This window comes from Lissotriton helveticus, chromosome 2_1 (genome assembly GCF_964261635.1).
Source record: "Lissotriton helveticus chromosome 2_1, aLisHel1.1, whole genome shotgun sequence".
NCBI lineage: Eukaryota > Metazoa > Chordata > Amphibia > Caudata > Salamandridae > Lissotriton > Lissotriton helveticus.
The window spans coordinates 1,156,502,275-1,156,528,224 of NC_136059.1; the positions used below are offsets into that span (position 1 = coordinate 1,156,502,275).

Genomic DNA, 25,950 nt, shown 5'->3' on the forward strand with positions numbered 1-25,950 from the left:
CCTAGGCTGGGGTTGCTCAGATGTTCTGATTACAGGAATATACTTATGTCCTTAAGAGGTATCTGTAATGCACCCAACCCCCGTTAGTGTAAATTGCTGCCTTAAACCTTGACTTAACTTGTCACAATTAGTTCTAAAACCATAACCCATTGTTGTTAATGCGGGAACTTAACCAGAGATACTACCACACAGGCTCGTTCTTACAAGTACTCTTGTATTGACTACCTGCTATTCGTAAAAGGCAAGGCATACCTCCTGCTCTGCTCTTAGCCCCCCAGGGACCCCCCTTACCGTGACCGCGTTGGTGTCTGGCGTTGACTCAGCACCACGCTGGTACGGTCGGCAGCGAATGTTTTTCAAAGCCGGGTGCGCCGTGTCATCACACGCATCACAAGCCCCTCCTCCTGACATCTCAGAAGTGCATTCGAACAATATGTAAAGACGGGAGCCATATTGGGATGGATGTCGCCACATTGCCCTCCCTATAGTTCAATAATACAGCGTATTCCAACTCCACATATGAGCGGGGCAGTTCATGTATTATACTAAAATATAGCTAAAATATAGCTCTGGCGTCTAATTTCCATAAATGCCACCTGTTGGTATTATGTGAATTGTGCCACCCCCGCCGTCATAATCCAATTCACTACAGCAGTTATAGGTGTACACGCAAGCATTTACACTGATTTTTTTGAAAATATTTTTAGACCAGAAGGTGAAAAACAGAAGTTTATTATGTTTCTTAGTCTAGAAAAAAGGTTTGTCTCCCCATAACTTTATTCAACCCATAGGTGAACACCAAGAACATTTTCAGAACCCCTCATCCCCAAGTACATAATGTAGTGTTATAATGGCTTTCTCTATACCTTTGGGGGGAGGGTTAATACATTCTTAACTATCTCTAAGGTCAAGAATGATGTTATACCATACGTTCTTAAATTATCAAAATACCAAATGCTCAGTGTGTACTCGGCTGCTGTTAGAGTTAGGTACCACTGTGACTGGAAACCTAATCTATCTTCTATATAAAGTAAATACAGCTAATGGAGCAACTTGGGGACCTCTGTGGTCCAAATGATTATATCTTAGTTACACATTGACCTTATTCCATTCGATAAGGTTGTTCAACCGAGACTGGTCCACCCCTTCTTGATAAATCCAACGTGCCTCTCTTGTGCGTAGTCTGGTTTCCATGTTGTAGTGGTCGCCCACTACCCTCTCTAGCACTACCCAATGGATATCCCTCGGTGTGTGCTTGAAAATGCTGCACCAGTTTAGTTTTAAGTTTCCCTGCATGCAAAGTGCTCAGGTGTTCTTGTATCCTGACTTTGACTCTCCGTGTCTTGAGACCAATATAATGTAGGTCACACGGACACGTGAGTCTATAGATGACATTCGTGGTGTTGCAATTGCTAAACCTGTTCAGATACCCGTTTTTATTTACTAGCAAGGGTGACACTTTTGGCCGGGGCAGTGAACTAACACACCGAGCAGCTACCACACGGGTAGTGTCCCTGCAGCACACCAGTCTCTCTAGGTTCTTGTTTGGGTCGGGTGTGCACCAAGCGATTGCGCAGATTAGCTGATCGTTTGAATGCAAAACGGGGTTGGGGCATTATCATGCTAGTGGTAATGTAATGTCAAGATCAAGATATCTCGCTGCAGATCTACTAACAGTCCATGTAAACTTCAAGCACTCATCTAGGTTGTTTAACCACTCTAAATAACTCATTGAGTCTTGTTTCTGTGCTCGGCCAGATGCACAGTACATCATCTATATATCTCTTCCAGAGGACAATGTTCCTCTGGAAGAGATTGGTGTCACGGTTGATGTAATGAGCCTCGAACTGGCCTACATAAATTCAGCAAACACAATGATGGACAGAATGTGGATCAATGTCACACATTCAACCCAGTCCAAAGATCTGGGCCCAAATCCATCGTTTTTCCACTCCACACCACCCTGGGTTAGACAATGGCGATATGCAAATCAGCGCTGACCCTGTGCCCCATGGGAACAGTCCAGTCCGAACTACAAAAGCCATGTCCTTCCCAGAACGGAAACAAGCATCCGAGGACCGGCCCGGTTTCGAGGTAACACCTCTCATCAGCCCGGCTAGCTTGATTCCAGTGGTGTGGAGTGCCTGGGACTCACGTCTGAGCATCCCCAGTACACTTAGAGCGGTACCTGCAAACACAACAATGATGGACAGAATGTGGATCAATGTCACACATTCACCCCAGTCCAAAGATCTGGGCCCAAATCCATCGTTTTTCCACAGGGTGGTGTGGAGTGGAAAAACGATGGATTTGGGCCCAGATCTTTGGACTGGGGTGAATGTGTGACATTGATCCACATTCTGTCCATCATTGTTGTGTTTGCAGTTACCGCTCTAAGTGTACTGGGGATGCTCAGACGTGAGTCCCAGTCACTCCACACCACTGGAATCAAGCTAGCCGGGCTGAAGAGAGGTGTTACCTCGAAACCGGGCCGGTCCTCGGATGCTTGTTTCCGTTCTGGGAAGGACATGGCTTTTGTAGTTCGGACTGGACTGTTCCCATGGGGCACAGGGTCAGCGCTGATTTGCATATCGCCATTGTCTAACCCAGGGTGGTGTGGAGTGGAAAAACGATGGATTTGGGCCCAGATCTTTGGACTGGGGTGAATGTGTGACATTGATCCACATTCTGTCCATCATTGTTGTGTTTGCAGTTACCGCTCTAAGTGTACTGGGGATGCTCAGACGTGAGTCCCAGTCACTCCACACCACTGGAATCAAGCTAGCCGGGCTGAAGAGAGGTGTTACCTCGAAACCGGGCCGGTCCTCGGATGCTTGTTTCCGTTCTGGGAAGGACATGGCTTTTGTAGTTCGGACTGGACTGTTCCCATGGGGCACAGGGTCAGTGCTGATTTGCATATCGCCATTGTCTAACCCAGGGTGGTGTGGAGTGGAAAAACGATGGATTTGGGCCCAGATCTTTGGACTGGGGTAAATGTGTGACATTGATCCACATTCTGTCCATCATTGTTGTGTTTGCAGTTACCGCTCTAAAGTGTACTGGGGATGCTCAGACGTGAGTCCCAGTCACTCCACACCACTGGAATCAAGCTAGCCGGGCTGAAGAGAGGTGTTACCTCGAAACCGGGCCGGTCCTCGGATGCTTGTTTCCGTTCTGGGAAGGACATGGCTTTTGTAGTTCGGACTGGACTGTTCCCATGGGGCACAGGGTCAGCGCTGATTTGCATATCGCCATTGTCTAACCCAGGGTGGTATGGAGTGGAAAAACGATGGATTTGGGCCCAGATCTTTGGACTGGGGTGAATGTGTGACATTGATCCACATTCTGTCCATCATTGTTGTGTTTGCAGTTACCTACATAAATTCAGGCCAGACTGGGAGCAATTGTGGCCCCCGTCGAGGTACCAGACACCTGTAGGTACATCTGCTCCTTGAAGGCAAAAAAGGTTTGAGTAAGGGCAATTTCTTTGCATTGTAATATAAATGTCTGAGGAATGTCATAAAACCACTCGCATTCCCCTAGGGCGCGTGCTGCTGCCACCAGTGTTGCTTTCTGGGGGACGCTGGTGTACAACGATGCAATGTCTATGGTGACTAAGAATTGGTTGTGCGGATCTTATGTAACATCTTCCAATATTCTTAGCACATCGGTGGTATCTTGAACATAAGAAGGTTGTGTGATGACACATTCTCTCAGAAAATAGTCTGAAAACTGCGACAAGGGTTCCAGTAGCTACATTTGATGCCTGTTAATACAAGTAATTGCTAACCTTTTGGTTCACTTCATTGTTGGATTCAATAATATTAGTCTGTGTTTTCGACCGAGAACAAAATATTACATACCCTCTTTTGTTTGGAGTACAGTTTTTTTATAGTGTCTTGTTTATGACAGACTTAATGATAGAGCTGAGTAGTTTGTTTTAAGATGTTATCTTTTGCTATTGCTGATGCTCTGGGGTAGCCTTCATTTATGTTAACTCTTTTATAGCCGGTCATGTTACAAAATTAGTTAATGCTGCTGTTAAGTCCACATGTTTATATCCCATAGGGTTGGCTAAGTCTTTATTCTTTTTAAAATTGTGGGCATTTGTCAGCACCCAGCAAATGAAAGAGCTAATTTCATTGAACTCACATGACCAAAAATTCTGAATGTACTGGGCTTTATTTATTGGTTGTTTCTTTTGTTTTCATGTTTTAGTTTGTTCTTAGAAAAGCATGAACCTGCTTAAGGTTACAGAACTAAAATTCCAAGTTCTTTAATAACAAATTTCCATTTTATTTTCACCCACTCGTCTTTTTAGTACGATCCAAAGTTAAATGCGCTTCTTTCTTCCCAGGCAGAATACAGGCCATGCAGGAGGGAGGAGATAACGGACGCAATAGCTTGAGAACAATTAAATTAGATTAAAAGAACCAAATAATTTTTAATAGAACTCAAGCCCAACTCTCCTAGGAGCACGACTCTTTGATTAACGCTAATCCTATTACTCGGATTATATCAATGCAGTTTCCCTCAGTTTACACGCCCTCTATTCAGCATTCTGTTGCCCCGCCCTGTACTTTAAGGTAGTGTCCAGGCATGCCCGAGCACCATCTACCTGCCTGAATGTCCTCTGCCCCTCAGAGTGGATTGCAGCCCTCCATACTATTGGTGTGAGACAAGCATCTCCACAGCAGCAAAATAATTTCAGGTGTCCAAGATCACTTTCCTTTTTCAGTCAGAATCTTAGATCAGGTATAGCAGCTTTGATCTGCTCCAGTTCAAATGTTCATATTGTTTCTCCCTGACCAGTCCTTTGACGATCGTACTTTTGAACTGCTTTAAATAGTTCTTCCTCCTTTTAATATGCCCAAGAACTCCTGTGGTGGACAATCAAAAGGTATTCATTGATTTTGTGACAGTGTCAGAAAACTCTGAAAAAATGTAACAGAGTTTTATCCACTGTGTCTCTTAGCTGCGCATTCCCCCTACCTAAAGGGATCCCCTCACTAACCCAAGAGTCCGCTGTGTTGCTTGTAACTCATATGTTTTCCTCTTTGAAAACTCTGCTGTAGCTACTTTGTGTAGTTTATACAATGTTTTATTTGATTATCTGGACACGAGCCATGCATGATCACTTCATTTGAGGAGACAATGCAGTTTTGTAAATATTTGAAAAACAGATAGAACATCAATTAACTTTGACAGCCTTTCTAAACATGAATTGAAAAGTCTGATGTGTTGGTGATATAGCAGTGCAAACTTCTGACCCGCTGAGAAAGCGTGGAGACTGGTGTGCCTCTTCCCCACACCTTCACTTGCCTCGCCTATTTTTTTAAAATTGTATTTATTTATTTATGTGAGAAGATCTAACAATAGCTTTCTGGTGACTTTATCCTTGACTAAACCACTGTTGAGCACAGTCTCAACTTTTTGAAGAGCACAGAGCTTTAGTCATTGAGGGAGCACAAAAGGGAAGCTCGGGAAATGGGAGACAGTAGGCCTGTGGACTGGCAGGAATTCATTTCTAGCATTGTCGAAAGTTGGGTGCTATGCAGGTGGGGAGTGAGACATCAGTCATATTTTTTAGTTTCTCAAGAGTGATCTTGTTTGGAGAACTAGTTGATATTTATACATGGAATATATCGACCCTACAGTGCTTAATTTGTGCTTGTGCTTTCCGGTGCTTAGCACCGCCACTTATTTCTACACGTATCAGCACATTTATGGCAAAAGTCGTAATTACCTCGGCTCACTCACCGCAGGCGCAAACAGTATTGTTCTCTCGAGTACAGATTTAAAATTTTAAGACTGAGCTGCTAAAATGCAACCATTACCATCTCCAAACGAATTTGACTTTGGCAGCGCCGCGGCAGCCCTTAGTTTAGTGTTGCCGGCGGGCGGGACACTGATTGGGCTGGATTTGGTTCTGTGGGGCAAGGGTCTGCAGCGCGCGTAGATTTTTTTTTAAATGCCACCCCCCAGCACACGCACCATACAAGTCACCGTGACCAGCAGCTGTTCATCACGACGTTGAGAAGGCAGCAGCAGCACTGCAGGTGTATTAATAAAGGCAGTGAGTGCCAGTGCTGCCGCCCACCAGTAACCGAGTAAGTAAGCAAACACTTCTTTTTAGGTCTCGCCTGGAATAAGCATCCGAAGGATGCGTCCAGGCTCGGGGGAATGAGGGACAAGAGAGTGCCAAGCGCTTCTCTTGAGCTGGATTTGACTGCTTGCACGCGCTTTTTTTTATTGTTTCCTTCAGCATGTTTCTTGAGCTGTGTTAGCGTGCTTTCGGGTTCGTTTCTTAGAGCGCGATCGCTTTCGTTTATTGCTTTCTGAGCGTAAAGTTTTATGCTTTAATGAAGTACTTATTTCATTATGTGGGCATTTTTATATAGTACAGACTTTGCGCGAATGCGTCAAAAGGCATTTTTATATAGCGCGGACTTTACTTGAAGGCGTCATTCGTGCAAAAGGCATTTTAATATAGCGCGGACTTTACTTGAAGGCGCCAAAGGGTTTCGTTCCTTGTTTTCACAGCGCGATTGAAGGCGTCATTCGTGCAAAAGGCTTTTTAATATAGCGCGGACTTTATTTGAAGGCGTCAAAGCAATTACACGAGAACAAATGACAACAACAAACGTTAAGTTATATAAAGTAAAAATGCCAACTGTGAGAAAATAATACATTAGATTGAAATAATTCACTATTTTTTGACGTACTGCTATTCCATTCTACATTTGCATTCGTTTGATTTGTTTGTCCCTGAGCAGTATTGCTTTCTGAGCGTAAAGTTTTATGCTTTAATGAAGTACTTATTTAATTATGTGGGCATTTTTATATAGCACAGCATTTTTATATAGCGTGGACTTTACTTGAAGGCGGGCGCGCTTTGGCGTCTTGGCTGCTTGTAACGTGCATGGCGGTGTGCGCGCTACACGGACACATGCGCACATACACACGCATACACAGGCACACACACACTGCATACACACACGCACCCCCCCATAAACAGACGCACGCGCACACAGACAGACGCACGCACGCACAGACACACTCGAACAGACACACACAGACACACGCGCATACACCCCCACCCTCACCCTCACCCCCACTCACCGGGCTCCTCTCCCCTTAAGCATGTTCGACCCTTTGCGATGTTCTTCACGACGGGAGCTGCCGGACCTGGTAGAGCGGGGGCTGGCCGCCGATGTTGTTCATGACGGGACTGGAGCTGCCGGACCTGGTAGAGCGGGGGCTGCCCGCGCTTGCGCGGCATTTCTAACCGGGGCCGGGGCTCTCCGAATGAAAGTTAGAAATGCCGCGCATGCGCGGGCAGCCGCCGCCCTCCCAGGTCTCGTCACAGAACACATAGAGAATGTTAATGACCTCTCACCCCCAGTGCTGACTTATTATTTCCCCCACAGGTTGTCTGTGTTTTCAACAGCTCCACAGCACACTTACAATAACAAAGGTACTCTGCAGCATGAATGCCATGGCTATGGTCTGACTTGAGCATTTGTACCACATATCATCACGGTGAACAATGCAGCACTTGAGTGGAGCGCAGAGCCAGGTCGTGTCTCCGGGGGATGAGGTCACCCCGAGGAAATGAGAGCTGGAGCGCCATTGGTCGGAGTGAATGGCCGCTTGTTAGCCAGAGAGAGCACAGGCAGGCTCCGATTTTCTACTTGCTGCATGAGGTGTCAAAGCTTATGCTTAATCGCATTATTCTGCAGCACAAAGAGGTTTTTCACCCCCCACTCTCCTCCACTATTGTGGTCCTTTGTTCTGAGTGAATTGTAATCTTGTTACACAGTGGCGTGCACGGCAAGAGTGAAAAAGGCCTTGTTGGATGCAAAGAAAATGTATCCTCTGCTCGAGTGAAATGGGCCTTAATGCATTCATTTATGACACGTGGAAGGACATCTAAAAAAAGCTCATACCTGTCAGTAACACTACACAGATAACCTACACGGCTCCGATATTATTCATCACTTGATTGCGACTAACATGATGGGAACTTAACTAACCGAATCTTACTGCGGTTTAAATACATATTTTCGATTTATTTTTCAAAAATGGGTATCGCCTTTTATTTTCCATGTGATTACTTGCAGGCCGTGAAAAGCATCTTTTGGAAAACCATTTTGTACGGGTTCCAAATGTTCTTTTTTTTCTATATTTTTAAAGTGGATGTGAATCCTCCACTCGACTCCGCACTGGTAATATTTGCAAACACCGATAAGGCTGCAAGGAGAGGTTGTTACCGAAAGTATAATACAAAAAAGGGGTGCAGGGTCTCCAGGTTGGTCCAGTTCCAGGGTCCAGGTCTCCTATTTCGCTAGGCCCAAGCAGGTCAACATTATGCCGCTAAGGATCTAATCGCGAGGTAATTGGCCTTCCTGCTGCGCATTTTCAGCTAGTATGCTGTGTTTGTGCATTTATGGCTGGGGTGATCTTTACCCAATCAGTAACGATAATCCCAGGGCGGGGGAGGCGGGGGGGAGGATGGGGAGGGGACACAACATAGCTGCGTCGCTTCAGCTGAGATGGGCTGTTATGAGCATTCATCGCGTGCACTGGTGAGATCGAGTTTCCGGGGCTCCTTTTCCCTTAATGAGCTTTGTTACATATTTTAATACTTTTACCCTTTTCGAGTGGGCAGGATGGTTGCACAGAAAGAGACTGCTTTCTGCGGTGCAACTCGTTAACGTAGTTGTGGGACGCACTTAAGGTAAGGCAGCCGCCTTACAGTCAGTGGCGTAGCTAGGCCTTTGGCCACCGGGGGAGGCCGCTGCGTGTCTAAGAGGGGGTGCTGGCTATTCCCGTGGCCGCCGCCCTACAATTCGTGCCGCCTGAGGTGGTACGCCCCCACCACCCACACTTGCTACGCCACTGCTTACAGTGCTATCAGAATGGTGCAGCTATGAGTGCAAGCCCTGCCTGGAGATTTGCATAAGCATGCCGTAAACTCGCCATAGCATTCCTGCCTCTGGTTTTGCTATCTACTGGAATAACATGGTGTAGCGAGAGAGCGGGTAAGAGTCGAGACAATGATCCTCGGCTGCATGAGAATGGCTCTTCCCCCTGCCACTCATTGGCTTGGCAGCAGCCAAGCAGGTGATTTATCTATGGGGTGCATGGCAAACACGCAGCACTGCTATTTCTACTCCTCCACTGAAGAAAAAAAACATTTGCAATTCAATAGGTCTCCATTGACACGAGTATAAGCTATTGGCTTTGTAAATAACAATGCCTTTTAGTTATGTTTTAAAAACGAAAAGATAAATAAAAGGCACTGTCATTTACAATGCCAATAGCTCAAACTCATGTAAATGCGAGACCTATTGCATTGCAAATGCTTGTTTCTTGAGCGTGCCAGTGATGGTCAGTTCATGCGTGGTTCAATAACTGACTGACTGACTGACTTGGTTGGTATAAATGAAGAAGTGGGAACTGAGGCCCGAGCAATCTTTCCTTTGGCGCTGGGCACCGGTTGCAAATTGCCTTTGGTTCAATATAAGCCTGTGAGGAAAATACATTCACCAGATCGTTATGTAGAATACGTGAATAGTGCACGGTCTGTACACACGTAAACCCTGTGTAAGTGACATCTTGTGAGTGGGAGCTGTGCATCTTGACTTGACTGAAGACCTATTGTCCTCTTCACATTCGCAACGGTTATAAACTCCTTAAGCGTACGGGCATTTTTGCGGAAGGCTATGGCACTTTTGGCGCCAGCAGTCGTTTGACCTGCTTGTTTCAGCTATTGTTTGGTTGCTTACCACGTTACATCTAATTTAATTTGGACACACTGACTGCTCATGCTGCCCTTTTTGTAATTTCTCTGTTTTGTCCAGCTCTTCCACAAACCAGTCAGGTTCCACAAACCTGGCGCCGGGGACAGCAGCTGCTACTGGTGTCGCTGTTTTACACACATTTCGTGACCGCTAATGCTCTAAACAGCAGCAGCCGAGGTCCAGGTCTACTAGACTGCAAAATAAGTGCTTTTCAAAGTATAATTCCAATGCCAAACCTTTCTGGAATGGGTATCTGTGGGAGCCTGCGTGGCAGGGCCTTGCCCTTAACTTAACTGCTATTGTTATAAGAATTGTTGACCAGTCACACAACCTACAAAATATGCTGTTTTTTTGTGCATTTCACTTTCATTTTCTCTTTTGGAAGAATCCGGATATATTGGTATTTATAATTCTTGTTCAATTTCTCCCCAGTGTGCAATTTGTCGGTATGCGCCAGTTGGAAGTTTATTTCAGTCATCTAGCCTCGTAGTTGTGCATGCAGCTGATTTAGTACTGAGGCATTCCCTTAGCTCAAGCACAAAATTATGCCACCCTGCTCAAGTTTACAAACCTTTAACTCTATGTTGCAGATCAATTAAACATTGCTGGTTCCTATTTCTGCCTCCTATATTTTGCAAGGTATGGTTTAAATTGAACACCCAGCGGAGGCCGCATAATGTCATTTCATTGTCCAGACGGATGAAGGCTGAGCTATTTTGACTAACATTTATGACCACGATCTGCAAAAACATTACCGGATACATTTAATTAAAGTATACAGTTGTACCAGCATACCTTTTGCTGGGTTTTCTTGGGCTTCCTGAAGACAGACTGAATTCTGCTCAAAGATCAGAGATTGTATTGGAAGCATACTTTCTGGACACGCAGAGCAGACATTGCTTTAACCCACCATGCATGCTTCCTTTCTGAACACGTTATTCCGCTGGCCATATTTGTCTGTGTTTGTTTGTTGGATGTCCCAAGGCCCCGCTCTGTACAGACTCTCATGTCGCACATCATCACAGATGCGTTGTGCTTTGTGCCTGAATGTCACGTTGTGGTGGTCATGCCTTTGTGGCAAACCAATATCGTCAAAGAGGAAAAACTAAACATTTAGTGCTAGCCCCAGTAGACAGAGCGCAGATTCCCCTCACAGAGCAGGTGAGCAATCGTACTCGACATTATGCTGTAAAATTTCATTCTGTTAGCTCTGGGTTGTGGTGGAAAATAGTGAAGTCAAAATAAAATAAAGATATTGCCATAGTAATACTGCCCACATAATGCACATACCGACTCTGACAGTAAGATGGTGCAGAAAGAAATAGGACAACCATTAGAGAAAAAAAAGGTGATTTATTAGGAGAGACATGCAGCTAGCTTTCAGAAATACATTAAAAACAATCCCCGCCTCACTAATACTCCCAACAACCTATGCCCCCACCCTTAAGGACCTCTAAATTATGAACTCCCCTTAGCAATCTCAGCATTCGCTACCATTCTGCTTCCTCTCCTACCACCCACACTCCTTTGATATCTCACCACTAGAGTAAGTGGGTGGGGCCAGTGGAGTAAATGGGTGGAGCTTGGGGAAGTGGGTGTGGCCTCCTATAACAATTTGAGCTCCTGGACTTAATTGTTTGCAAATTAGGCACTGCGATCCTAGTACTGAAAGAGACAATAGGAACAGATACTGAATACATATACATTCCCACTGAGTTCATTGTGCAACTGGCAAGTATTTGTTTGACACACATGTATTTCATGTGTAAATATAAATAGTTTCTACAATGGAAGGGCGTAGCCGGAGATTACTTCTTCCTGAACATGGTGGTTCTTAATGATGGACCATTAACCCTTAAGATAAATCCATCTCTGTATAACATCCATATGTGGCATAGATACATTGAACATTATTTCATGCATCAGAGCTTCAAATTAAGGTTCACATCAAACCACACTCTCACTGAGTGGAGATTAATCATAATAGTCACCACTCTTGTGCCTTACATGACAACTTGCTGTATAGATATGTATTAGACAACATGAACCTGTGTCCCTCCCCGCCCTAGTTGTTTATAAACAGAGTAGAAACATCTGTGACCATGTAGTGAAAGCACACAGGGCCATGAATTTGGGAACATCTTTGAAGGATTTAGCCTCAATGTGGATCACTTTTAATGTGGGCATTGCCGGGCATGTAATCACATGCAGAACCCAAATGATTTCTGAGTTAGATACTTTAAAGTATGACCTATCTTCATTTTCTAACTGTAATGCTAAGAATGTGATGTATCAAGTCTGGTGGGACACTTTTCTCCTGTGCCCTTCTGTCGCACTGCCAATGGGAAAATCATTCCTGTATGTGACTTTACTTCAATAGTCAATTTCTTCTCGTTATCTTATTTAATCCAAAGTTTTTTTCTTTATCATACTTAATCACATCATAGCGGAGACTTGGTGTTGTGGCATTGAATTTATTTATTCATCATTTTCAAATACCGGACGTTGCCATAGGCTTCTACGAGGGCATGTGAGGACAAACATATTTCAACGCTGTTTTTATGACGTCAACATTCACCCAATGCATTTCGAATTAACAATTCTTCGTCAGGGGTTTGACTGAAAATGAAATGAAGGAAACTGGTAAACTGGCTGCTCAAAATACTAAATAACTCAATCAAATAACTTTAAATCAATCCTCACCATGTTCAAATAAATCCTACAAATGATTAGCATCCCATGGCGCTCCCTCCGTGCTCAAAACCCACCCCTCTCCCGGGTTAACAATCGGTATTTAGCTCGATGCGTTCAATATGACATAACTCACTCCCTACTGTGCAGTTCCCTCTAAACTCTACTTCACCCTTCTCACATTTACCTTTTCAGCGCCGCACCCGGTGGCATGACCTCATATCACTCCCTCCGTAACAGGCATTCTAGAAGTTTTTCCCTTCCGCTCACTCCGTTTTAAACGGGAAAAGACACACACCTGTGAGTAATATAGCTACAAGTCTCCACCCCTACTTGTAGTTCGTAAGTCCCATGTGGAGATAAACTCAATCTCCCATAGTGCTCTACATCGATCTAAGGAGGTGAACTCACAAAAAAAATTAAATAAAACAGAACCTTTTCATGACATCCTTCTAAGCTTTAAGAGCATGTTTGACAATGTGTTAACGTAAACATCAATTACGAGCATAAATAAAAGCAATTTATAGAAAAAACAAATTGTACGAGCATCAAAGTTCAACTGTCGCCTCGTTCATATATCAGTGTTGTTCGTGATCGTTTTAGTGTCATATCTTCTGTCTCCGCGATGACGTCTCCTTTTGAAAGTCTTACTTTTAAATCTCTGGGGTGCAGGCTCTGAGGCGTAAATGTTGCAAAGCAATTTAAAGATTGAGCGGTTGCACTCCTTCCCTTGGTTGTTTACGTTAATGTGCAGTTTAGGCGATAAGATGCGTGCGAACAGAAGCTGTGTCAAGCCTCTACACAGTTACGTTAAAACCAAGTCTGGTGGGACACTTTTCTCCTGTGCCCTTCTGTCGCACTGCCAATGGGAAAATCATTCCTGTATGTGACTTTACTTCAATAGTCAATTTCTTCTCGTTATCTTATTTAATCCAAAGTTTTTTTCTTTATCATACTTAATCACATCATAGCGGAGACTTGGTGTTGTGGCATTGAATTTATTTATTCATCATTTTCAAATACCGGACGTTGCCATAGGCTTCTACGAGGGCATGTGAGGACAAACATATTTCAACGCTGTTTTTATGACGTCAACATTCACCCAATGCATTTCGAATTAACAATTCTTCGTCAGGGGTTTGACTGAAAATGAAATGAAGGAAACTGGTAAACTGGCTGCTCAAAATACTAAATAACTCAATCAAATAACTTTAAATCAATCCTCACCATGTTCAAATAAATCCTACAAATGATTAGCATCCCATGGCGCTCCCTCCGTGCTCAAAACCCACCCCTTGAGCACGGAGGGAGCGCCATGGGATGCTAATCATTTGTAGGATTTATTTGAACATGGTGAGGATTGATTTAAAGTTATTTGATTGAGTTATTTAGTATTTTGAGCAGCCAGTTTACCAGTTTCCTTCATTTCATTTTCAGTCAAACCCCTGACGAAGAATTGTTAATTCGAAATGCATTGGGTGAATGTTGACGTCATAAAAACAGCGTTGAAATATGTTTGTCCTCACATGCCCTCGTAGAAGCCTATGGCAACGTCCGGTATTTGAAAATGATGAATAAATAAATTCAATGCCACAACACCAAGTCTCCGCTATGATGTGATTAAGTATGATAAAGAAAAAAACTTTGGATTAAATAAGATAACGAGAAGAAATTGACTATTGAAGTAAAGTCACATACAGGAATGATTTTCCCATTGGCAGTGCGACAGAAGGGCACAGGAGAAAAGTGTCCCACCAGACTTGGTTTTAACGTAACTGTGTAGAGGCTTGACACAGCTTCTGTTCGCACGCATCTTATCGCCTAAACTGCACATTAACGTAAACAACCAAGGGAAGGAGTGCAACCGCTCAATCTTTAAATTGCTTTGCAACATTTACGCCTCAGAGCCTGCACCCCAGAGATTTAAAAGTAAGACTTTCAAAAGGAGACGTCATCGCGGAGACAGAAGATATGACACTAAAACGATCACGAACAACACTGATATATGAACGAGGCGACAGTTGAACTTTGATGCTCGTACAATTTGTTTTTTCTATAAATTGCTTTTATTTATGCTCGTAATTGATGTTTACGTTAACACATTGTCAAACATGCTCTTAAAGCTTAGAAGGATGTCATGAAAAGGTTCTGTTTTATTTAATTTTTTTTGTGAGTTCACCTCCTTAGATCGATGTAGAGCACTATGGGAGATTGAGTTTATCTCCACATGGGACTTACGAACTACAAGTAGGGGTGGAGACTTGTAGCTATATTACTCACAGGTGTGTGTCTTTTCCCGTTTAAAACGGAGTGAGCGGAAGGGAAAAACTTCTAGAATGCCTGTTACGGAGGGAGTGATATGAGGTCATGCCACCGGGTGCGGCGCTGAAAAGGTAAATGTGAGAAGGGTGAAGTAGAGTTTAGAGGGAACTGCACAGTAGGGAGTGAGTTATGTCATATTGAACGCATCGAGCTAAATACCGATTGTTAACCCGGGAGAGGGGTGGGTTTTGAGCACGGAGGGAGCGCCATGGGATGCTAATCATTTGTAGGATTTATTTGAACATGGTGAGGATTGATTTAAAGTTATTTGATTGAGTTATTTAGTATTTTGAGCAGCCAGTTTACCAGTTTCCTTCATTTCATTTTCAGTCAAACCCCTGACGAAGAATTGTTAATTCGAAATGCATTGGGTGAATGTTGACGTCATAAAAACAGCGTTGAAATATGTTTGTCCTCACATGCCCTCGTAGAAGCCTATGGCAACGTCCGGTATTTGAAAATGATGAATAAATAAATTCAATGCCACAACACCAAGTCTCCGCTATGATGTGATTAAGTATGATAAAGAAAAAAACTTTGGATTAAATAAGATAACGAGAAGAAATTGACTATTGAAGTAAAGTCACATACAGGAATGATTTTCCCATTGGCAGTGCGACAGAAGGGCACAGGAGAAAAGTGTCCCACCAGACTTGGTTTTAACGTAACTGTGTAGAGGCTTGACACAGCTTCTGTTCGCACGCATCTTATCGCCTAAACTGCACATTAACGTAAACAACCAAGGGAATGAGTGCAACCGCTCAATCTTTAAATAAGAATGTGATGTATGACATTTTGTGGTATTGCCTGCGCCTCTGCATGAGACAAACTATGCAGGTGATACAGCAGAAGATTTGTCAACATCAACCTCAAAATCTTCTCTAGTTGTACACTTTGCTACCCAAAACCTCACAGCGGAAGTCATTGTATGGCGTGTAACTGAAGTAGTCATACAGGATTTCAGAGGCGGTAACTCAAACAGTCTTTATTATCCATACACAAGTGCAGGTGGATGAACCGATTTAATGTAACCCAAAGTTAGCTCAATTAACTTTTGGAACTCAGTAAGGTGGTCCTACTTACTTGACTAGTATGTGTTGTTCGGTGCAAATTTTATGAAATGCTGCATTTATTTCAAATATTTGTTGTATAGGTATATAATTGTGGATAAATATTGTGTCTATGTGCTGACATAGTTATGTTCTTTTCTCGCTGTCATTTTGCTATATCTACAGTTGCATTACATTTGATATTAACATGCATAAATGTATTCAAGCTTTGTTGGACTCATGACAGGAAGTGATTATTTGGTTGACATATATTATACAATACTTGAGTTGAATTTTGGTTCTCCTGGGCAGGTTTCAGGCTAGACGTATATTGTTTCTGACTCGTGACCTAATATTATTGGCATTTTGAGAATTTGTGATCTTGTACACTTGGAAACAAACACACACACACACTCTCTCTTCTTCAGCTGCTGTCTGAAATGTTTTGGGGTGATCCGTCTAGCTGAGAAAAATGTGGTGTCCCAAAATTCGTTCTCCCCATGCAATATCCTAAAGGGATTTTAGACGTGACTACAGCTAGAACCGCTGAACAGAATAAAACTAAATTTGCCAGAAAGCTAGATCTTGGTCCAGAACAAGTATTGTGGTGTAAATCTGTTGAGTAGATTTGGAGTTATTAAAGTATAAAGATTTATGTACATCTAGAGACGTGGATCCTCCGCGGCGAATATGCAAGATCTTCGTGCCAACAGCAATGCTGTGATTAGCTGGCCGCAACCTGAGAGGAAAGTTGCGGTTGCCATTTTGTGCATCGGGATCTCTGGTCCCAGGGGGGGAAATAAAATATAAATGTAATCGAAGGGGTCAGGGTAGATATACCCTGACCCCATAGGACAGATCGAAGGGTCAGTAAGAACTCCTCATGGGCAAGAATTGTCAAAACGTTTTTTGGTAGTGCACTAGGGACAGGGTCTGCTGATCTATTGTGTTGCTCAGTGCGACCCCCTGTGTGCTCCACTGTGGATCCAATTTATAAAAATACATACACAGACCCACACACCCCTTCACACAACCACGTACAACCCAAACAACCACTCACACCCATACAGCCACTCTCAGACTCACTGTCAGACCCACAAAACTACTTACACCCACTCACAGACCTTTACACCCTCATTGTCACTCACACACCCACTCAAGACCTACAAAACCACTTGCACACCCACTCACAGACCCATACAGCCACTCACACACCCTGACACTCACACACCCACACAACAACTCACACAACCATACAGCCAGTCGCACACCCCCTCACAGACCCACAAAACCACTCATGTTTATGTTTATGTTTTGGCAATTTGTATAGCGCACAATTACCCAGGGGTGTCTCCGCGCTTAAGATTCTAAAGATAGACAAGTGGAGTACACATTAGTGTGTAAACAGCCAGGTTTTTAGTTGCTTGCTAAAGCTGAGGAGGGTGGGACAGGTTTTGATGATGAGGGGGAGAGAGTTCCACAGTCTAGCTGTGGAAATCACAAAGCACCTGTCGCCCCAGTTGGCTTTTTTTGTTCGTTGAACATTAAGAAGGTGTGCTGAGTTGAGCGAAGTGTCCTAGATGGTACAAGTGGACGGAAAGCATATTTAAGGAACTGCGGGCTAGGGTTGTTAATAGCCTTATAGGCGATACAAAGTGCCTTGCACTTAGTCCGGCTTTTGACAGGGAGCCAATGGAGCTGGCGAATGAAAGGGGTGACGGAGCTAAATTTGGGGATACCTAATAAAATTCTTGCTGAGGCATTCTGTACCAATTGGAGCTTGTTTAGAAACTTTTCCTGTGCATTGAGGAGGAGGGCATTGCAATAATCGGTTCTAGAGAAGATGAGGGTGGTGATCAGAGTTTTACCTGCTGAGGTGGGAAGGTAAGGGAGAAGTTTCTTAATTTTTCTTAATGTAAAAGAGGAGGTGGATACTACCGCATTGACATGCTGATTGAAGAGCAGTCTGTCGTCAAACACGAACCCGATTTCGGACTTTAGTGACCGGTAGAGGTGGAGGACCCATCTCGCTAGGCCACCAATGGGGGGACCAGCTAGGCTCAAGCTTCCCAAAGGTCATGACCTCCGTCTTTCCAGAGTTCAATTTTAAACAATTGGAAGTCATCCAGGAGCTAATGGCAAGCATTTCCTCGCGAAAATGAGCTGCAACTGTGTCTCCATCATGATGAACTGATAGGACCAGCTGGGTGTCATCAGCGTAAGTTGTGAGACTGATGCCATGTGCCTTAATCACCCTCGCTAAGTCCGAAACGTAAATGTTGAATAAGGTCGGACTTAGCGAGGAGCCCTGCGGCACTCCACACGGAAAGGAGAAGATGGGAGAGAAGAAAGGGCCTGATTTTACGGATTGGGTGCGATTGGCTAAGAAAGAGACAAGAAGATCTTTAGCCTTGTGTTGGATTCCCATCGCTGAGACACGGTCGATCAAGATGACATGATCGACAGTGTCAAAGGCCGCAGACAAATCAAGCAGTATCAAAACTGCCGCCACGCCTTTGTCTAAGGTCATCCTGATTTCGTCAGCCGCTTTTATTAGGGCCGTCTCAGTTCCATGTCCTAGCCTGAAGCCGAACTGTGTGTCATCAAGCAGATGATTGGTGTCAATGAATTCGGATAGCTGTCGGTTCATTAGATTTTCAAAGATCTTTAAAGGGAGACAGGCTATAGGTATATAGCTGGAGCATGATGCGGGGTCCAGAGTGGGTTTTTTCAAAAGCGGCTTAATGATGGCCTTTTTCCAAACGGAAGGGTAAGAGCCTGTGAGGAACATGGTGTTACAAATGTTGGCTATACCAGGGGTAATGACCTCCGGGATGAGGTTAAGAATGGAAGGAGGACAAGGATCCAAAGGTGAACCTGATCTGATCGTGGAAATTAAATGAGAGATCTGTTCGTAAGGAACCTGCTTAAAATTAAGAAAAGTAGGGGAATTGATGGTGGAAACATGCACAGAAGTGTTCTGAGTGGGGGGAGGTTCGTGAACAAAGGCAGAAAAAATAGAGGTAACTTTGTCCGAAAAGAATTCTGCCAGGGAGTTGCAAAGGGCTTGGGAAGAGTCAGGGGGTGGGTCATGCTCCTACTTACAGACCCATACAGGCACTCACAAACCCACCCACACATCTACTCATGCCGCCACTCACAGGCCCTCACAGCTACTCATACACCCACTCTCAGACCCTCACAGCTACTCATGCACCCATTCACAGACCCATACAGCCACTCTAAGATCCACACATGCACCCTCAAAACTACTTCCACTCATACACCCATGCAGACACACATACCCACTCACAGAAGGATTCAAGCCACTCACACATGCAGTCACTGATCCATACATCTACTCACACAGCCGGTCACACCCACATACAGCCATTCACACACCCAGTCTCAAAGGTTACAGGTTACAGTAAGGAAATAATATAAAAAACAACCTTCAACATTCTCTAAAAAAACAAAGGTTACAGAGACGTTATAGTTAGGAAATTATGTTAAAAAAATGTAGACATTCACTGAAAATAACAAAGGTTACAGGGACATCACTGATGACATCATAAACTGAACCAATCACACACTCACTCACACCCCCACACAACCTCTCATACACCCACCCATACAGCCACTCACACACACAGCCACTCACCCATACACCTACTCACACATCTACTTACTCACCCAGTCGCTCACACAGCCACTCATTCACCCATAAAGCAACTCACACACCCTCTTACCTATACAGCTACTTACACACCCAATCACTCACGCACACAGCCTATCAACAGAGCCACTCACTCACCCACTACATACCCATTAATACATCCATACAACCACTTACATAGGCACTCACTCTCAATTACAGCCACTCACACACCCACTCAGTTAACCACACATCCTCAGTCACCCACTTAGCTATACAGCCACTTACACACCCACTCACTCGCCCATACAGCCCCTCAGTCACTCATACAGCCACTCACACATCCATACTGCCTCTCACACATCCACTCAGACACCCACGTTTACACAGTCACACAGCTACTCACATATTTGTTAAAAATAGTACCACTCTTTACTAGTACACAAAGTATAATAATTTAAGTTATGTAGGGCCCGATGTAGGTAATCTCGATTTACCTACTCTTAAATACCGAATCGGTATTTAAGAGTAGGTAAATTAGAAGTAGGCAGATGTAGGTAATTTTTCTTTTTCAATTACCGAATCTGTATGATTTGGTATTTACAGATTCGGTAAATACCGAATCAGTATTTGCCATTGATTCCTATGGGCCTTGAAGCCCCCAGGAATCAATGGCAAATACCGATTCGGTAATTACCGAATCGGTAAATACCGAATCCTGCCAGGGGGAACGGGGTGTCACTTTGACACCCTGTAGCACCCCAATGTCAGGTTTGTGTGCCATGTGGCACACATACATGCCCTAAGGGCATGTCTGTGTGTCACATGGCACAGGTGTACATGAACAGATGTGCATGTACACCTGAATTCATTATTTACCATGCAATAGTATTACATGGTAAATAACGAAATCTGAGGGGCCTGTGGCACTGTTTAAAGCGCCACCTACATCTGCATTTACAGATTCGGTATTTTTACCGAGTCTGTATTTACCAATTCGGTAATTTTACAGATTCGGTAAATACAGATTCGGTAAAAATACAGAATCTGTAAATACATGCCCCCTACATTGGAAAAGGCATTTACCGGTCGGTAACGGCCGAATTCGGTCGTTACCGACCGGTAAATGCCTACCTACATCGGGCCCGTAGTATCTTACTATATATATTTAACACTCAAACTTATAGAAAACACTCACACTTACTGAATGATGTCATGAGTGATGTCACTGACCATGTCATGAGTGATGTAATAAATATGTGAGGTCATAAGCAGTGCACAGCCACTCATTCACCCATAAAGCAACTCACACACCCTCTTACCTATACAGCTACTTACACACCCAATCACTCACGCACACAGCCTATCAACAGAGCCACTCACTCACCCACTACATACCCATTCATACATCCATACAACCACTTACACAGGCACTCACTCTCAATTACAGCCACTCACACACCCACTCAGTTAACCACACATCCTCAGTCACTCACTTAGCTATACAGCCACTTACACACCCACTCACTCGCCCATACAGCCCCTCAGTCACTCATACAGCCACTCACACATCCATACTGCCTCTCACACATCCACTCAGACACCCACGTATACACAGTCACACAGCTACTCACATATTTGTTAAAAATAGTACCACTCTTTACTAGTACACAAAGTATAATAATTTAAGTTATGTAGGGCCCGATGTAGGTAATCTCGATTTACCTACTCTTAAATACAGAATCATACCGATTCGGTATTTAAGAGTAGGTAAATTAGAAGTAGGCAGATGTAGGTATTCTTTCTTTTTCTTTTTCAATTACCGAATCTGTATGATTCGGTATTTACCGATTCGGTAAATACCGAATCAGTATTTGCCATTGATTCCTATGGACCTTGAAGCCCATCGGAATAAATGGCAAATACCGATTTGGTAATTACCGAATCGGTAAATACCGAATCCTGCCAGGGGGAACGGGGTGTCACTTTGACACCCTGTAGCACCCCAATGTCAGGTTTGTGTGCCATGTGGCACACATACATGCCCTAAGGGCATGTCTGTGTGTCACATGGCACAGGTGTACATGCACAGATGTGCATGTACACCTGAATTCATTATTTACCATGCAATAGTATTACATGGTAAATAACGAAATCTGAGGGGCCTGTGGCACTGTTTAAAGCGCCACCTACATCTGCATTTACAGATTCGGTATTTATACCGAGTCTGTATTTACCAATTCGGTAATTTTACCGATTCGGTAAATACAGATTCGGTAAAAATACAGAATCTGTAAATACATGCCCCCTACATTGGAAAAGGCATTTACCGGTCGGTAACGGCCGAATTCGGCCGTTACCGACCGGTAAATGCCTACCTACATCGGGCCCGTAGTATCTTACTATATATATTTAACACTCAAACTTATAGAAAACACTCACACTTACTGGATGATGTCATGAGTCATGTCACTGACCATGTCATGAGTGATGTAATTAATATGTGAGGTCATAAGCAGTGCATTGCAGGGGCGTAAGTTATAGTTAGCTCAGGAAATTATAACTAGTGATGGTTTTGTACGAGTGAAATCTGAGCTTAACTATAACGTCCCTGTAACCTTATATATATGTAACCTTATATATATATACACACACACAAATCAGTGTTTCTAGTGATGTTATCCTTTTTTATATTGTGCTCTTGCATTATTCCCAGGTATTTGCTTCTTAAGTCATACCGCAGCTTTAGACAAGTGAGGCTTCGCGCTCTTGCCTTTTCAGTATGGTGCCTATAGATTGATGAACACAGCTGTAGAAAGCCCTGCATTGGCAGCCATGTTTATTTGAGTTGAATTTGTATATCTGTGCATGGGCACACCATGGCCACCGTTTGGAAACCTAACTGGCTGATCGGTGTAATCATGTCTTGCAAGCTACTCACCCATTGGATGTTGGATTCTTTCAGCTCCTGATTATTTTTCACCATTTTATTGTGTGCCTTAAGTAGGATTTGATTGTGATTAGTTGACGGGACCAATTTATTTTCTACTTAGATTCTCCCTTCCCCACAAAAATCCCATGAAATGGGCCGACGTGCAAATTGTTTATTGGGAAACATTGGAATTTTGCATTCATTGCACTTAGATCTGGGGCAATTCTAGATCTGGGGCAATTCTTTCACCCATAGGTGAGGCAGTATGTAATTGTCTTGTAAATAATTGACCCACCCTTCAACTCATTTATTCTTCGACTTTTTAGGAATCTATACTTCTACAACAGGAGACCTTTATGCACTTGGAAGTTCTTGTGTGAGAGAAACTCGTTCTCTCCATTTCTGAGAGTGCTACCTCTTCTAGGGCCATTCACTTCTAGCATCTCAATGGCTTTGCAGTCAGAGACCTCTTTGTTTATTTGACATAGGCTTGAGACATATGTTTTGAGGTGAAATAAATCGTGAATTCCTTCCATTCGGGGCAAAGCGTCGACTGCTTTCCCCACTCAGGGCCAACTTTGAGTGACTTTTTATATTTTTTAGTTGGAGTTGCGTTAATTTTTTACTTACTCTTTATTGTTCAGACACTTTTTCACTGTACAGTGCGCTGTGTGCACTGTTCCCTGTATATACAGAGCATGTGTAAAATTAAGATATACATTTTCCATCTAAAGTAGCAGATTTCTTCTTGTTTTTAGTATGTTGAAATCTAATCCTATTCTCATTTAAACTTCTTGTTTGGGGTCCCCTACTTTGAAAACAAACCTTAAATACTTTTTATAAGTGACACCTAGGGAGCCATTGCTCCTTTAAGAGGTTGAAGGCTCCTTTTAAGAACTCTTATCCCCCACAGCACCCAATAATGCTACCCTGCATGCAAAGTACGTTACTGGCAAGTACCCTCTATGGTCTACAACGATGACCTCCGTTGATGCGACGCTCTCCCACATCTGCGGGTGCAGGACTAGTGCACTTTTTTAACCTTTCAAGTGTCATGTTTGTCTAGTCACTCAGCTATATTTGCATGCTCCTCTTTTGTCTGCAGCAGTTTCGATTTGTTTTCAGATTCCTACCACACTACCTCTTTGGTTTGTTTAATATATTTTATTCAGTGGCCAGTCACTCCTCCTTTCTAAATATTAGTCCTTGTGTTGTTAAACTGTTGATTTTTTGCTGGCTGTCTCATGTGTCCATCAGCTCAATCAGGATTCGTTTTTGGGCTTATTCAAGCTACAGAAAGACTCACCTGGGCTTGTGAATAGCTCAGTTTGGTTGTTGTAGATGCAGTAGCATGGGACTTCCTCCGAGTTTGGTAGAGGTAAGCTGCTAAGAGGTAAGAATATAATATGGGTCTGCTGTGGCCTCAAGGGGAGATTTCACAACTCTAGTGGACAACTGGAGTGTTTCCAGTTTGTCCTCGAGTGGGCTGATTTAAAACGAATTGGTGTGAGTGAAGTTGTCGGTGACTGCAGTGCCTACCACTGTATAACAGAGGGTTCTTCGTAAATGTTTAAACTACAAAATTGCTACTTTGGTCATTTTACTTACATTAGGGCTAGTAGAAGCCTTCATTCAGGTATACTCTTTTTTGTTTGGTTACTTTTATGGCGTTTGAAGGAAGTCTGGGAAGCTGGGCTTTGGACCTCTGTGGTAGATTTAAAGCTGCCTCATTCACTTCTCGAGTACTACGTGGGCTTCAGTGGCGGAAGTAAAGCCTTACTCCTTCCAAGGGCAGAAAGAAACCAACAAAAAAGGGAACATAGTGGTACAGGAAGAAAAGAGACTGCCACTGAAAAGACAACCCAACGAGTGTCCATAAATAGTTAAGTGTTTATAAATAATTTTCCCTCCAGCAGCAGATCTGCAATGAAGTTAGTGTAAATATGCATTTAGGGAGATTGATAGAAAATAAAAGCCAATTAAGTTAATACGTATTGTTTCATGTTTGGAAAAGCAAAACTATTTGGAGCCTCAACTCTATTCAAAATAATAGGAATGCATTTGAAGTAGTCTATTAGACTGATTGGAGTTACCATTATAATTGGATAATTTGGCTATGAACTAACGCCGACCTGACATGATGCATTTATGCTTATATGTTACGTATTTTACTGCTTTTTTGAACTCCAGTAATTATGCCAGACACCCAAGTATGAGGAATGAGCTAAGTTCTGAAGTGTTTGTGGGGTGGTATAGTCTCTGCTTCGGTGGGTCTGAACTTCTGAAGACCTGTTATGGGGATTAGTGCACTATCCAAATACACTGAACCAGTCATTCACAGTAACGCTAGTCAGTAGGCTGTCCCACTCTCGGGATGCTCTGCTTCCAGTACTGGATGGTGGTACCTAATGTACGGACTTAACCACCCGAACTCTGCAGTTTTATCCTAAATTTGTTGAGCTGTTATTCAGTCACTTCTAAATCTGCTTCCCTCCATTATCTGTTCTTGCTCATGATGATGGGGCATCTGATCAAGTGTTGGGGAATCGTACTGGCCAGTATTCTTTCCAGCAGAAGTGGCAACCCTAGGATCAGATAGGTGGACTTTGGGACTCTTGCAGCTTCATCTCCCTGCTCATCTGTTCTTTACTGTGTCTTTCCGTTAGTGGCTCTGTGGATCAGGTGACTGTGATGTCCTTAGTTAATATACCTACTACAAAGCAAAAAGCTTAGCATGTATTTTATTTAGCTAGTTCAGTGCATTACTTTTTTAGTTACAGATATTCTTGTGGGATCTGCAGGTCAGCACTTACTAATCTTGCACTAAAGCTTAGTGAGTTACGGGCCAGCTTCAATACCTTACATTTAGTTTTTAATCCTCCTTAGTCTAAGGTCACTGGCATGGTTTCCTTTGGGTTGCTCTTTGTAAGTGGCTATTAATGTAATTACTCATACAGATATATCTGACGACCTTATAGTGCAAAGCCTCTCTGCTGAGACTTTTCTACAGGTATCAAGACACAAAAAAACATTTCTGCTTTTGATACTCTTGCTGCTGACACTCTCTGTGTATTTGGTTCTTTTGCTGTTGTTGATGGTTATAGGAAAGTATCCCCTTTAACTTATGTCGGCTGTCAAAGTGTTAGTACTTTTTAATCTTTAAGTCCAGTTTCATATGAATGTTAGCTCAATACTCTTATGGATCATACAATCCAAAGAATATAATCATATCTTGAATTTTACTTGTGTTAGCAGTCTATTTACTTAGTGGTAGGTTGAGCTTGCGACATCACGTGCTACATGCGCCCTCACTTGCAAAACATTGATTACAGTAAGAGGCTTGGAATCCGCCCATTGCTTACCATGTGTTGGCTTCAGTGTCATTCTTCTTTGCTGTCTCCTAATTGATCAGCGCAGACCAAGCATCTCTTCCGTTCCTTTCTGTGGAGCCTGTACCAGGCATAGATAGATTAAACTTAATCAGGGCCTGTTCGC

The 25,950-nt window shown here is 43.3% G+C and overlaps 1 protein-coding gene across 4 annotated transcripts in view; it reads left to right on the top strand.

Annotated features, from left to right (window-relative positions):
* The window catches only part of JAK2 (Janus kinase 2), a 1,231,913-nt gene that overhangs the window by 155,040 nt on the left and 1,050,923 nt on the right, over window positions 1–25,950 (top strand). The window lies entirely within an intron of this gene.